General features: G+C 31.5%; 1 protein-coding gene across 1 annotated transcript in view; it reads left to right on the forward strand.

Moving 5' to 3' along the window:
• The window catches only part of ZNF407 (zinc finger protein 407), a 616,647-nt gene that overhangs the window by 441,555 nt on the left and 158,628 nt on the right, over positions 1–16,464 (forward strand). The gene's annotated exons all lie outside the window — the stretch shown is intronic.

A 16,464-nucleotide genomic window follows, 5' to 3' on the forward strand; every position in this document is an offset into this window, starting at 1 on the left:
CAAGTTTATCAATCAAAAAAACTAAGTAGCTGGAGAGACTCAAATGATAAGGAGAAACAAACATGTAATGTCACAATTTCCTATATCTGATCTCCACAATTCTTAATTTTTAAAATAGATTACTATTGATATATTTTATTTGTATGTCATCTAGATTTTGTCCAGGATCTTCCCTCTTTTCAACCTCCTACCTCAATATACAGTGCCATTGCTTCTCTGAAGATTTTTTTTTTAAATAGAGGAACAGGAACTAAACATTCAGAAATCAGCACGTCAAAAAAATATCTGATTTTATATGCTGTATTCTAATGGAACTCTCTTCTTCAGAGAGATGGGGAATAGAGAGAGGAGAGTAATCATGCCTGTTCTTTGTGATTTTCTAATGTTCATTTCTTATTGTTTTTACTTTATGTTCATTTCATTTACATTATTGTCATCAGTGTCTTTTGCTTTCTTAGCACTTTATACTTTACTTCGTATTATTTCATGCAAGTTTTTTCATGCTTCTTTGTAATCATCATATTTGTCTTTTCTTATTACTAATATTTTATTATATTTATATATTCAAATTGTTTTGCAGTCCTTATTTAACAGCTAAAAGTCAGACAGTAGAAGTTATCACCTATACCCCTAACACTCTCCTATAGATAGCATTTGTTAAGGCCCAATCATTTTAGTAATTCTAGTCCAATTGATTTAGAAAACATAAATCAACAAGCAGAAATAGTGCCACCTTTTATTATGACTTTAACTTTATTTAAGAAAGTATTAACTGAGTACCTGTTCTGTGTCTATTTTAGATTTTTTTTGACCAATTAGGTACATATAAAGCATTTTAAAATATGTGACTCAAGTTCCCAAACATATTACTGGTAAGGGCTAGGCAATGGGGGTTAAGTGAGTTGCCCAGTGTTATATAACTAAGAAGTGTCTGAGGTCATATTTGAACCCAGGATCTCCCATCTCTAGACCTGACTCTCAATCTGCTGAACCACACTACCTAGCCCATTCACGCCCAATATATTATTATACTTAGGTGAATGAGAGTCATGGAATGTATAAGAAAAAAATTAATTGTTTTATATACATTTTTGCAAGTATCGTACTTGAATGGAGATAGAACTTGAAGAGTAAGTTGAGTTGAAATATGACTAATGCATAAGGTAATATTTGCATATGTTAGTACATCATTTGTTATTCTTCTATTGTGTCCTTTTAGCATTTTTATATATTTATACCAGTACAATCTGACTATTTGTGCAGCAGTTTCTAAATCTTGTATTGGTAACCTTTATTATTGAAAGCTTTACGAACTAGATAGTTTATCAGATTTATTGCATAAATATAGATAAAGCAGTGTTGAAATACCTGCTAGCCATCAATACCTCAGGGTTTTTCATTAATATGGATGGATGGCAGTATGGATCCCAACTATGCTGCCTTGAAGAACAAGTAGTCCAAGAGGTGTCAGAGCCAAACAAGCTGAACTGAAGAAGTTATATGTCAGGAAGGTACCAATTTCACAGTATTGTGGCTCATCATACATTTCTAGGAATAATATTAAGATTGACTGATTCTTCCATCAGTGGTCAATTTGGAAATTTAAAATGGAATGCTTTCTCTAAAGGTAAGAATACCCTAACTAAATTCCTTCTTTTAAAAAGAGAGAGAGAAGAGAGAGAGAGAGAGAGAGAGAGAGAGAGAGAGAGAGAGAGAGAGAGAGAGAGAGAGAGAGAGAGAGANNNAAAGAAAGAAAGAAAGAAAGAAAGAAAGAAAGAAAGAAAGAAAGAAAGAAAGAAAGAAAGAAAGAAAGAAAGAAAGAAAGAAAGAAAGAAAGAAAGAAAGAAAGAAAGAAAGAAAGAAAGAAAGAAAGAAAGAAAGAAAGAAAGAAAGAAAGAAAGAAAGAAAGAAAGAAAGAAAGAAAGAAAGAAAGAAAGAAAGAAAGAAAGAAAGAAAGAAAGAAAGAAAGAAAGAAAGAAAGAAAGAAAGAAAGAAAGAAAGAAAGAAAGAAAGAAAGAAAGAAAGAAAGAAAGAAAGAAAGAAAGAAAGAAAGAAAGAAAGAAAGAGAAAGAAAGAAAGAAAGAAAAGTATTGGAAGAAAGGAAGATGGAAAGAAAAAATAAAGCTAATTCTAGAGGCCAAGAATGTGTGTGTGTTGTTACTAAACACACTAAGGGCACTTGCTTTTTGCTTACAGATTCATTGTACTGGCAACACAGAATTCATTACCTGGCTAAGTGCTTTGGGATATCTTTGGGCTGAAAAGTGTTGTCTAAAAACAAATTTTATTCCAGTTTCTTTGTAACTTCTCTAAGTATTTCTGTAACATTTTGTTTAAAACACTCTTTGCAGATATGTCACAGCAGTATTCCACAGTGTATTAACAAAAGAAACCTCTTTGCAGCTTACTCCTGAGTGCATGCTGGAGTTTTTGTTTCCCATTTCCCTCAGCAGTACAAGAATACCCCTGTCAGTAACCCTTTTTTAAACTTTGATAAACTTGGTTCAGTTAAGTAGATCTTTAAAAAGGTATTTTAAAATAACTTTATGCATTGGTTCTTCTTCAAATTTTAATTTATGTCTTCATCAGTGTATTTAAGGAAATGTAAAAAAAGTCTCCTTAATTACCAATATAATTTAAATAGATTCTTGCATATATGTATTTATGTATATACATTTATATATGTGTGTGTGTGTGTATCTCCCCCCCCCCCCCTCTCGTTAGAGTTTTTTGGTTTTCTTTTTTACCCTGTGATGTCAACCCTCCTGGTTTATGAATTTCATGATAGGTGGTATTGTAAAATTTCATGTGGTGATATAAAATCTTAGAAGTGTTTTATGCCTGGTCCTGAAGGATTCTCTTAGCCACATTCTCTCCTATCTACAATATTAATGTGCTGGGAATTTTGTGAGCTGAAATCCAGTGAATCATGTTACCCAGTTATTTGATAAAAGGTTCTGATTCTTAGCAGGAAGATAGAGTTTACAGCTATCCTAGGACAGGGGGAAAAAATCTATTCTAGTCCTGACTTGGCTAAGCATGCATAACAAAACATTTTGGTAGTTTTTGCATTTTGATGGTTCTAAATGATAAGTGCACAAGAAATATTTGTGGATTTTTTTTTACCAAAATTCCTTATTTTAGTTATGCTAGGTATTGTTTAATTAAAAAATGAAAAATAAGTTATTTGTGAAATCTCTTCATTTACTTGAGTTATTGATCCACTTTAATTTCTCCATTTTTTGTCATTAAATCATTATTTAGATTTAGATTAGAGAGAGAAAAATCCATTATTTTGAAATGATTTCACATTTATTTGATTTTTTTTCCCCTTCAAGTAGTTGGAAGTTTGTTGTAAACCCCCTTTTTTTTGTGCAACTCTATTAGAAGATATGAGAATGGAGTAGATGACTCTGGATTCCTTGATATAGGATATTCTTCTTCTCCAGTTAACAGAAAGCCTCATAAAACTCCCCATAGAATTTGTTAATCAAATTAAATATTTTCATCAGAACTTCATAATAATTTATTCTTCATAATGAAAAAACAATTTATTCCAAACTTTATCTTAATTTGATTATTCTTGTTTTGAAAATATAGTGTTTATAGATTACTCTTTTCCTTGAATCAACCTCATTTTTTTCTTGCACATTGTGTCACTGTTAAATTCTTTTATTACATGAAAGAGCTCTACCGACCTTAAATTGGGATTAATATAAACAGTTTTTCTTATTTATTTGTAAAAGTTACAGTATGATGTATTAGCCAAGTGAAAAAAAGTAATTCTACAACCTCTCTACAAACAAACTTCTACAACAAAAAGAAAGGGAAGGCTAGGGAAGACATCAGTGTGCACTATATTGGGGTTGTGCCATTTGTTGTTGTTAGTTGTTTTAATCATATATGCCTCTTTATGACTCCATTTGGGTTTTTGTTGACAAAGATACCAGAGAGATTTGCCATTTCCTTCTCCAACTCGTTTCATAGATGAGGAAACTGAAGCAAACAGGGTTAAGTGACATGCCCAGGGTCACACAGCTAATAAGTGTCTGCCATCATATTTAAAGTCAGAGAAATGAGTCTTCCTGATTTCAGGCCTGGCATTCTGTCCACTAGGCCATCTAGCTGCTGGAAACTACTGCTAAACCCATTGTTCTTGGTAGAACATTCAGATGATACTAGAAAAGTTTTTCTTTAGATCGGTTGATAGAATTTATCTAGTAATGTAATTATCATAATCTTTGTTCATAAAAAAATCATCCTGTTGAAAACTTGATAGGCATTTTAATGACTTCTGAAAATATTTTTTCAAGCTGATCTTGCAAAGTAATGTTGGCAGTATTTTTTGGTTCTTGAATGATGGAGGAAATATTCCTGGTTCTTTAGGTTTTGGCCATGTCATCATTGGGATTTTTATCTAAAACAGTGATGGGCAAACTACAGCCTACAGGCCAGATGCAGCCCCCTGAAATGTTCTATCCATCCCCATGGCATTATTCCTAATCTGACTAATACAATGAGTAGAATACAATACAATGAAACTTTGAAAGAGTTGCCTTAGAAACAGACTAACAGATGAGTGTTTCCTTTCCTTTGGCCCCCTCATTAAAAAGTTTGCCCATCACTGCTCTAAAATATACCTCAAGTAATTAAGTTCCATGTTATGTTTTCATAGTGAATAAGGTACAGAGCTCACAGTCAGAAAAATCCGAGTTCAAATCCAGTCTGTTCCAATGACTATAGAAACATGGTAGAATTATTGCTACGACTTCTTTTTTTATTTAAACAAGTTAATATGATTTTTTCCTTTAAAATAAGAGTCCACAAATGCCTCTCCAAATTAGTGATTTTTTTGTTAAATCAGCATCTGTACTAGGAAGAAAGAGAGAACTCACACACAGTTGTATGTGTCCAAAAACCATTTGCTGGAAAATACTCTTTACCTTGGCATGAGGACTCATTAGGAATATGATGGGATGTTATAAATATCAAAATTTGCACCACATGAGCCTGTAGAATGGAAGAGGGGGTGTTTTTCTAGCTTCTCCTATTATATATGTAACGTCCTATCTCTGATGTATTATACTTTTTCTCCAGGGTTTCTACAGCAATGAATGGTGGTGGAAGCAAGATAATGTCTCTTATCTTCACTTAAATACCTACTCCTTGGGATCTATTAGTATTATAATTATTCAAAAAGGCATGGCTACCTCATTTGGTTGGACCTGTTCTAAGTGATACAGGGACCTACTTTCATGGTTTTAACTAGTCTCTAAGAAACCTCAAAACCAAAGTGGCATATTTCTTTACCCTGGTGATCCTTAAGTGATCTAATGGCAAAACAAAGAATAAAGAGACCAAGAAGTTAGTTGCCTAATTGATGTTCTGACTTTCTGATTAAACTCTTAGCTCTCTTGAGATACTACAGACTCAATTTAAAGCATAAGATAAGTTTAGTAAATAGATATTTACTCCCATATTTTTGTTCAGTACTTCATATATCTAAGTATCTTGTGTTTATGAAAATGGCCAGTAGAAATGTTCTAATGCCTATGAGAGGCTCTTCATCTATAAAATGCAGATAGTACTAGTACTGCCTGCATTGGGTTTTTAGGAGACTCAAATGAGATTCTGTTTGTAAAGCGCTTTGTAAATTTTAATGTGCTTCATAAATATTATATTTTTTATTATTTCCACATGATAATTGCTGTCATAAATATTGAGTAAGATTTTTCATTAAATTATTATATGGATAAAATAACATGTACCTATGTACTTCCAAATCCTAATGAATTAGGATCCTAGTAATTTTATCTACAGTGGCAACAGAATTCTTTATTTTTTATGCAACTTAATAGCCATTTTATGTCTTTTTTTTTTTTTTTTGCTTTCCCTGTCATTACAATGAGAATGAGAATGCTTTGCTCTTATCAAAACCCTGAAATCTTTTTTCTTTCCTTTAATAACTAATTTAGTACCATTTAAACTATACTTAGCTGGTTTCTTAATTCTACCCAAGTGCATCACTTTACACTTAGACACATTAAATTTCATATTCTACCTCTGAGCCCATTTATCTAATCTATTACAGTTACCCTGTAAAAGAGCTACATCCTTTTGTGTCTTAACCACACCCCCTCATTTAGTACCTTATGCAAATTTGCTAATCTTACAGATTGTCTTAATCATTAATAAAAAAATATTAGTGTCCCAATATAGATCCTTGTGGGACTCGGTTTGTAACCCAATTTCCTTAAGATTCTCAGACCCTCTGTTTTCAACCCAGTTAATTTCATATGGTTTTATTAGTTTGATGCCTGACCTGTGTCACAAAAGTTGGTACAATAATTCATCCTGTGAAACACTCTCCAAAAATCTTAGAAAATCCTGACAGTGTCTTATTGGCTCTCCTTTATATAGACCAATTATTATCTCACCCAAAAAAAAAACGAATGAAATTTGTCTGACATGATTGCCTTTGGTAAATCCATTCTGACTCACACCTATTAAATTGTACTTTTCCAAATGTATCATTAAGCTCATCCATAAGTATCATCTCAAATTTATTTCCTAATATAGTTGTTAGACTTACAGGTCTATAATTTTCAGCCTCTTCGCTCTTTCTTTTTAACATTCAGACTGAATTCGTTGTTTTCCAGTCTCCTAGTATTTCACTTGTAACAAAAGACTTCCTAAAATAATTAACAGTTCAACAGTTTTGATTCCTTAACCTCATACTTCACACATTGGTTAAACTCATTTTTTTCTTGCTGCTTTTCATATCTACTTTTACTTCACAACTCCTATCTAAATATTCTAGAGGTTTTGCTATAAAATTGCTCTTTCACAGTCCATCCAAAGGGATCATGATATAGCAAGGTCCTTTTGATGCCATTTTTCTCTGCTCTTCTTGCCCTAATGATGCCCAGAAAAGAGAATTGCCCTAACCAAAGTCTACTAGTAAAATGTCTTAAAATTAATACTCTTTGATTTACTACCCCCCCCCCCGACTAAACTGCCAGCTCTGAATGTTGTTCTTCTGTATATTATTAGATAGTTAACCAAGATCCATTCTTTTCCACATTAAACAAAAACCAAATACATTATATTTAAAGAGACTTGAAGACTATTTTTCTCTGAAATACAAATCCTCAATGATATAGAAATTGTTTCAATGTCAGTCATTTATTAACTAGCATGGTTTTTGGTTTTTATTTTTCTGTACTAAATATTCTTTATTTACTTTTGAGTTAACATTATAGGGATTTGTGGAGTTTATTTGATCATTTTATGCAGTTTGGCATCCTATGAAGGTTAGGTTAATCTTCCAGTTTCAATAGTTACTGAAGTAATTCTATTTCTAGTAATTTTGAAATCTTGCTTGAATTTTGTTCCTTTTTTATATAATTAATAAGCAAGAGAAGACAAGAGACCCATTACTATAACTAACTATTTTGCATTTTTTAATCACAAAGAGAAATAAAAAGCTTGAAATTTTAGGATTTAGAAGCTAATGTAATTATTTATTGCTTTGTTGATTTTAAGAGATTTTTAAAGAAGACTTTAAAATGTGGTGTGTTTTTTCCCCCTACCTCTTTTATCATGGGAAGCTACATGATAAAAGTATAGAATAACAGAATTTTAGAGTTGGACGTAATTTCAGGCATCTTGTTTAACTCATACGGGAAAAAGGATCCATTTTACAACAATCCTGCCATGTAAAATTCCCATTCAGCGTTTGTATGATGGCCCACTCAAAAACAGAGCTATTAAGCAAGAAGTCTGAAAGTTTGAGTTGTAATTGGGCTGCTGTCATTACTTACTTTTGTTATTATTGATGGTTCACTTAACTTCTCGGTACTTCACATTCCTTTTTGTCAAATAAGGGTAATACCTTGCCTACTTCTCCTAGGAGAATCCATCTAGTGTCTATAATAAAGTGTGGCAATAAGTGTTGTAAGACATTATTTGTGTTTTAAAAGAATCCAGAACAATATTCTTGTTTTGTTGTTTATAGTGTTGGGATTGTTGCTTGTTTATTTATTGGTGGATGGAGGCACTGTTTTCAATAGAAAGAGAAACAGAATTTTGAAAAAATGAGAAAAATTCTGTATTTATTTGTATGACTTAGTCGTCTTTTTTCATTATGTTATATCAATCTGTGTTTAAGTTATGAGATGTACAAGGCCAGTAGTGTCTATCTATTTGTCATAGTTGATTGTTCTATAATTAAGATTATTGGGTTTAAGTTATTATTCTCAGAATTTTTAGTACCAGTCTGTCTAAAAGATACAGTACTTGCCTGAAATAATTTCCCTTCTAGTATGCAGTTTAATGCTCTGTAAAATCATTTAATGATAGTCAGTACATTTAAAAGAAAGTTGAGAGAACACCATTGAAAATGCAAATTCTGTTGGCAATACCTCTGTAATAGGCTTATGACTTCTGAAAGATATGGGAAAATAATTTGATTAATAATTTGTTTTGTAACTTGGGCTTTTTTAACTCAAACTTGTCCCTCTCTTTATATAAGAGAAAAACATAGAAATTCCATTTAATTTTTTTTTTTTTTTTAGTAATCGGTGAGTTAGAATGTTTTCTTAAAAGACGCATTCATTGTCTAATATACAGCCTAATATATTTTACTCTGCCTTTTTTACATAAAATACATTATTTTTCCATGCTTCCTCATATAACTTTTTCATTCTTTCCTTAATTCTTTTTGAGGGAACAAGGTTATACAGGCAAACTGCTTCATGATTACTTCATCAACATCAGACAAAATTGAGATATTATTTGGACTAACAGTTGCAATATTCATGAACTGAATCCTGAAAGTTGAAAGTGTTAAAAATAAGCAAAATCGTGATCTTATCCCACTTGACAATGACATTTATCAAAATATTAAGGAAAAAATTGATTGTTGGAAGTTATAGTAGCAACAATATGATTTTATCAGTTACTGATAAGGATTTTACATTTATATAGTCTTTTATTTTATTCAATTCATCTCACTTTACATCTTTTAGAAATTTGTATGTGTATATACACAGAGATACACATACACACATACACCCACTCCTAAACATACTGTTTTCCAAGACTGTCTATTTTGAAAACAAAGATGTTGACAAATACTAATTGAAGCTTCTCATTTTCAGTGAAGATTAGTACTTCAAATTACTCAAATTACTATGAAACAAAAATTTATTATTTAGCAATGGTGAGAAACTCAGAAATCACTGTATATTATTGTCCTAGTATAATTTATTCAAGTCACTTGTCACTGTTACAATTCTTATAACAATCTTGATAATTAAATTCTGGTTTAAAAAAACTCATTGATATCTTCGACTATACTTATTTAACACTTAAGGATCTAGTTTTGATTCAAAAAAAGATTTTTGTATTTCTTACCCCTTCTCCAAGTGCCCTATTATGAAGGAGCACATAACTTAAAATATCTACCTAGATTTAAATCTTGATTTCACTGACTCATTTAAAAATAAACCAAGGAAAATGCAAAATTATAAATATTCAGGATGTGGTTCACAGTGGAAGGTTTAGTCTCTAATTATCATAACTTTTAGATAGCATTTGAAAATTTTGATAATGATTTTTCCCTCTGATTAAAAAGAAACAACAATATTCCATACACATAAACTAATAATTCCTTAATATTTATTACATTATTTTCTTGCTAGAACAAAAAAAACATTTTTTAATCCCCTTTATATTCATCAACATTGGAAAAGAGGAAGTGGAATTTGAAACATTTTTGTTGATGGAACTTGTGCTTTTAACACCTAATAAGCCAAGAAAATAACATTTAGAATCATAAAATTTACACCTGGAAGAAACATTAAAGACAATCTAGTCTAACCCTCCTCATTGTATATATGAGGAAATTGACTCAAAGAAGTTGTGAGTTATTCAAGGTCCCATTATTCCAAAGAAGCAAAGCTAAGACTTAAGTTCAGAATCCATTGTTCTTTCTGCTCTATCAAATAAATGTTAACAAAATTTCTGTAATAAAGAAACACTTTGGGGGCAGCTGGGTAGCTCAGTGGATTGAGAGTCAGGCCTAGAGATGGGAGGTCCTAGGTTCAAATCTGGCCTCAGACAATTCCCAGCTGTGTGGCCCTGGGCAAGTCACTTGACCCCCATTGCCCACCCTTACCACTCTTCCACCAAGGAGTCAATGCACAGAAGTTAAGGGTTAAAAAAAAAAAAAACAAAACACTTTGAGTGTCTATAGTTATTGGTTTTTATTCAGGAAAAATATTTGTAAAAGTAAAATTATTGCCCTCTCTCAGATGTTTAATATTTTCTATAGTCACCATTTTTCTAAGGAAAAAAAAGACACTTAAGTGCATTATTTTAAAATAATAAAAATCCATCAAGGTAAAGCAGTCACTGAAATCTACTAACAGTTCTTTCTGTAGCAAAATATAGATTAGGTCCCAGGTAGATAAAATATTTTTGATGGCTGGTCTATTTCTTTAAAAAAAAAAAAAAAAGCTTTGCTTCAAACAGGTTCATTCTTGTCACAGCTATTAGTGCCAGTCTTTCAATAGCATGTCAGATTGATTGGCAGCCAGTCATTCTTTCCTTTTGTCAAGAATCATAATTTTAGTGTGTGCTTGAAATAAAAACCTAGCATAAGTGGTTTTCTATTTGTAAAGGAAATGGCAAGAACCTTTTGCAAGCAGTGTAGATTAATTTAATTATCTTGCATTTCATAGAAAATTAAATAATAGTTTTATTGGGATGGAGCTCTACTTTTGGACAGTATCTTAATGGACTTACACAGCTGTCATCTGATTTTACAAATTAAAATTAGACTTGCTCTTGATTCTTTTGAAGATGACTGATCATATTGAGGAAACTGAATTTTAGATGAAACGAGTATTTTAGAAAATTAAGTAAACATAAATTCCTCAGTGATCCCTGAGTCTGAAAATTAAAATTTTGTCAATCACTTTCAATGAGCAATGTTCAAATGGTTTTCCCTTTATAACTGTTTTTATATTCTTTTTAATTGGCCAGTAGGTGCTGCTGTTGAGTGACGTGAGAGTAACAGTTCAAGTTACATTTTGATAACAAATCTAGGTGACTGATTTGCCAAACACACAGATGTTTTGGCATAAACTACACATTCAAAAATATGGTTTAGATAACTGATTTTTAGGTGCCTGATTTTTCTCTCATAGTGATGTCTGTGTACCTATATAAGTTTAAAGTTTGAGCTAAAGATTTCCCTACAAACAAATATAATATCATAGCTACCTTTTTTGAAGTTAAAATTTTAGTGATAATTATATTCTAGTTTATTTCACCGAGGGTTTTTATAGCTTTCACTGGCACTGAATTATTTACATTTACCAGATAAACCTCTTCATTTTGTCATTGCTATTTAAAGATATATTGAATATAAATTATATTAGGCATTTTTATAATCCCTTGTTGATATTGAACATCTTTCCTTATGTATCTTGAGGCACAGAAATGCTGAGTTACTTATCAATGGTTTAAAAAATAACAAATCCTTTGTAAAACTAGGCTCTGCTATATTATCCTTTTTTCCCACACAAATGAAACTAGAAAAATTCATTAAGAACCAAAGACCAGTCTGTATGCACATTTATTTTTAGTTACTGCTTTATCGGAACAAATTTAATTTTCTTTCTTTTTCATCCAATCTCACAGATATATAACTCAATACTCCTACCTAATAAGTCTTTCTCAATTAAAAAAAAGTTCAGTAAAACCAAGAGACTCATCAAACATGTCTGAAAACTTGTATAATATTCTATACCAATAGACCCCTACCTCTAGTAAAGGAGGAAAGAAAATATACTCATCTTTTCAAAAGGACCAAGCTTAGTTTTTAGAATTATAATGCATTCAACTTCATTTTATCCTTTCTAGTACGAAATAGTATGTAAAGTCAATGACTATATTATATTGCTTGCCTGATTCTGCTTACTTCGCTATGCTTTGTGTCATATAAGTCTTCCTATTTCTCTCTGAATTCTTTATATTCATTGTTTCTTATGGCCCACTACTATTCTATCACATTCATATGCCACATTTCATTAAGATAATCCCTAATTAATATATACCTACTTGGTTCCCAGTTCTTTCATACCATAAAAAAAGGTACAGTACATAGCCTTTTAAATGAGAGTATATTGTCTAACCCTCTCATTTTATAGCTGAGGAAATTAAGACCTAGTTTTGACTTTCTAGAAACAAACAAGTATTATAAACAACATATAGTATGCCTTACCAAATATAAAAAGACAAATATAGCTGTAGTCTTGATTTCAGAATTGGAAGGTACTTCAGAATTAAACCAGTCTGACCTGTACCTGACCATAAATGCCCTCTACACTATACCTGACAGACCGTCATCTAGCTTTTTTAATAAGAGACCTCTAGTGAGGGAAACATTATTATTCTCCAGTGTAATATATAGCTGACTTTAGTGTATTTCTAATTGTTAGAACATTTTCCCAGATTCTTTACATTATTCCTATATCTTTAGGGTGTATTTTAGCTCTTTTGTATCAGACCCATAGCTATTCACAGCTAGCCAGCAAAAGCCCAAGGCTTAAGTTAACTCTTTCTTTTGAAGTTTGCTTCTGCCCCAGTTGCTATGCTCTAGATTCAGTCTACTGTTAGATTTAAGCTGAATGTATTGATCTCAAGTCCCATTACTGCCTATGATCAGTAGCCTGAATCTATTATGCAAAGCAGTAAAGGAGGTAACCCTAGCAAGACCTAAGGGATGCATAGAGGTAACAGACTTTTCTCTCACTCTTCTAAAGAGCCTAAAATCTTTTTTGCTACATATATAAACATTAATGTATATTACCATGTTACAATATGAGTCTTTTATTGTGATACTTAGTTAAATATGGTTTGGGTTTGAATATTTATTCTTTTTTATGCTTAGTATGATTGCTTTTTCTATACCATTTCCTCTATCAGCAACTAAGAATTCTGCTGCCTATAGAAAAATCACATATAGAAAATATTTTATGTTTCGTTAGGAAGAAATAAAAAAATTAAATGTTCTTTTTGCTTTAAGACATTTGATTCCACATCTGGGTGTTTTATTATTTATAGCAATATCAATATGCCTTTGTTCATCTTCCAGGCATGAAAATGTCAAGATATTTGACTATTATGTTAATACACACAGTCATTTTACTAAAAGCACAAAAATGATTTTAATATTGTAACCAAAAATTAAATGTCTTTGGAATACATATTTTAAGGAAAAGTTGAAGTATAACATGTTGCTTTACCCAAGATTGTTAAATGATTATTGATATTTTGTTACAAATATCACTTCTGTTTATATTTAACTTAATTGCATTTGGAATTTTGAATCTTTTACTTCCTTAAAAAGACCTGAATCATGCTCTGAGTTGAAATACATGTTCTTAGTTTTGATTTAAACATTTGTTTTCAAACTTTTTAAAAGGAAGAATTCATGCAATAAAACATTGCATTGATTTGCACTGTAATTAGTATGATAGCATCTGGTATAAACTATAGTCATTTAGAATTAGAAAAACTTTAAAGTTCATACAGAAGCTCTACTGAGAACACTTGTGTCCCAAAACCTGAATGACATAGCTATTGGACAATCCAGTCTTTGCTTAGGTACCTTTAGTGGCTAGTTCAGTATCTTCCAAGGAATCTTGCACCTTTAGTAGGAAGCTCTCATTTTTCTTTACATTGAACTGAGTTCTACCTTCTTAACTTCCATTACTTGCTACTAGTTCAACCTTTTTGAAACCTCAAATTGAAGTTGAACTATTATCATGTCTTCCTTTAGTCTTTCCTTCCTCAGATCATTCTTCCCCAGGCCTTTCTGTTTTTCCCTATATTGTTTTCAAATTGCTCACCATTCTACCTAACTTCTACATATTCTTGAAATTTTTAGTCTTTTTAATATATGGAACAGTCCTATGTTCATACGTGTTCTAACTCTCTATACAGCCATTCTTCCTTGAGCTTTGACCATAAATATTGTTTGATTAGTTTTTTAGTTACTTTTATTTTTATTCTTTCTTTTATTTTAATAACAAATTTCCATGTAAGTTGTCTAGTTATTAATTTTGTATCCCTCCTTTCTTCCCTCCCCCTCTCTGAGTTGACAAGCAATTCAATATGGGTTATTCAATTACTTTTCTTAATTAAGCCCTCCTCTCTCTTCTCCATTCATCTCCCCTTTCTTTGGATGTGTCTAATGGGTGAATTGTCTCAGCCTCTCTGCTTTTAATGAGAAAACTTCCCTCCACCCCAGTTTTCCTCATTAATTCATTCAAGTTCCCCCTTTTTACTTCATAATTCTACCCATTATCAACTTAAGCCCAGAGTTCTAGATAGAGATAGCTATTATTTAGTATTACATTATTAATATTACAATAATAATATACAGCTATTGTTTTATTTTAACTAAACTTTTTTCTTTCTATTCCATCCCCCCCCCAATCATCCAAAATTCTACCTTTCCATTTTATCATCTGTCTTCACTTAGTTTAATACCTTCACTCAACCTCCAATACATGTTGTAGTGGGAGAGAGAATCCACTCCCATTTTCCAGTTCTTAGTGTTTTCTCCCTTAGTTTCCTTGTATCTTTTATATGCCTGCTTATGTTTACATAGTCTCCATCATTAGAATAAAACTTCTTAAGGATAAGAACTGTTTCACTTTTTTCTTTCTCTAACACTTAGTATAGTACTTGGCATATAATAGGTACTTAGTAAATATTTATCTATTGTTTGTATCAATCACAATCAAACACATTTTAAAACACTGTTATGATCTAAGAAAGTGTAATAAATTACTATCTTACTGGAATGGTTAATGATAACTCTTGATTTTGAAAAGTAGATAGAGCCTTGGGCCTACAGTAAAAAAATCTGAGTCTAAATCTGTTCTCTGACACTACATACCTTACTACAAAGCTTTGTGACCCTGAACAATTCATTTCATCTCTGTTTGCTTCAGTTTCCTCATGTGTAAAATGGGGGTAGTAACAGCATCTACTTTGTGGGGTTGTTATGAAGATAAAATGAGATAATAATTATAAGGCACTTATCACAATGCCTGGCAAATAAGTGTTATATTAATGTTCGATAGGATTGTTATTGTTTTTTGTTTGGCTTTAAAATGTTTCATTTGTATATAGATTTTCGTTTAGTTACAGAAGACATTTCTACCATTTGCAATATTGTTTTTTTTTTTTTTTTTTTTTTTTTTGTCTAGTCATTAAGAAAATACTTGATAGCTATATACCACTCCTGGGCCAAGGACGGTCCCTAGCCCAGATGAAAAAGGAGGAGGGTTGGGCGTGGGGCTAGCAACCCCACCCTGTAAAAACTACATCTGCTAAAGAAACTGCAACCTAAAGTAGGGGCAGCTGGGCTAGCTCAGTGGATTGAGACCCAGGCCTAGAGACGAAAGGTCCTAGGTTCAAGCCCGGGCTCAGACACTTCCCAGCTGGGTGACCCTGAGCGACTATGTGTCCCATTGCCTACTGGTTGTGGCCCTATGCTCCTTGAATGGAGTCCCAGGATAAAAAAAAAAAAAAATATATATATATATATATATGTAACTAAAAAATAGTAATCCATTGTCTTGGGCATTAAAAGAGTGTACCTATCATTTGATCTGTTCTGTCTTTATTGTCTCTACTGCTAGAAGCTGATGTTGTTTAAATATATTTTTGTATAATTAAAATTACCTAATTATTAGGTATTTGGCTTTGTGATATATACACACCTTCCTTTATTTGTATGTTGCATATTTTTTAAATTAAGTATTTTTTCATTTGAAAATTTTTGACACTTCTTAATAAATATATTCTGTGTTGTCATTGAAATAAGAAATTTACTACTACATAGAGTTTTCCTAACTTTTATGATTATAACCTCTAAATTAATTAATATAGACCAGCTCAGTTACCTGAAGGGGCCTCAATAACAGTTTCTTTTATAGCATTCATGCTGTTCTACATCTAATAATTGTCAATTGGACTGTACACTATCACCCACAAAAGAGAAGTAAACTTTTTCAAAGGAAAAAATGTGGTATAGAAAAAGTAAAATTTAGAGAAATTAGTTTTGCTTTTATGGAGTAAAGTATGATTTCAACTATATGTATAGAATACTTGTATAACATGTAGGTTTTTAATCAATCTGGATTTTGTTAGCCAAAACAAAAATAAAAACAGAAAAATATCACATATTTTAATTTGTATGTAAACCAGATAGATGACCAGTTAATCCAAATCCCATACCTTTTAAAAATCACAAAAAAAAAAAAAAGGATTTACTATTCTGAGTGGAGGACTGGAAATATTTTTTAAAAAGAAATTGAGATTAAAGCTCGATTTGTAACAAGTATCATTGAATAGATAGCTGCCCTGAACAATATACCA

Source organism: Gracilinanus agilis, chromosome 1 (genome assembly GCF_016433145.1).
Source record: "Gracilinanus agilis isolate LMUSP501 chromosome 1, AgileGrace, whole genome shotgun sequence".
NCBI classification, from domain to species: Eukaryota; Metazoa; Chordata; class Mammalia; order Didelphimorphia; family Didelphidae; genus Gracilinanus; species Gracilinanus agilis.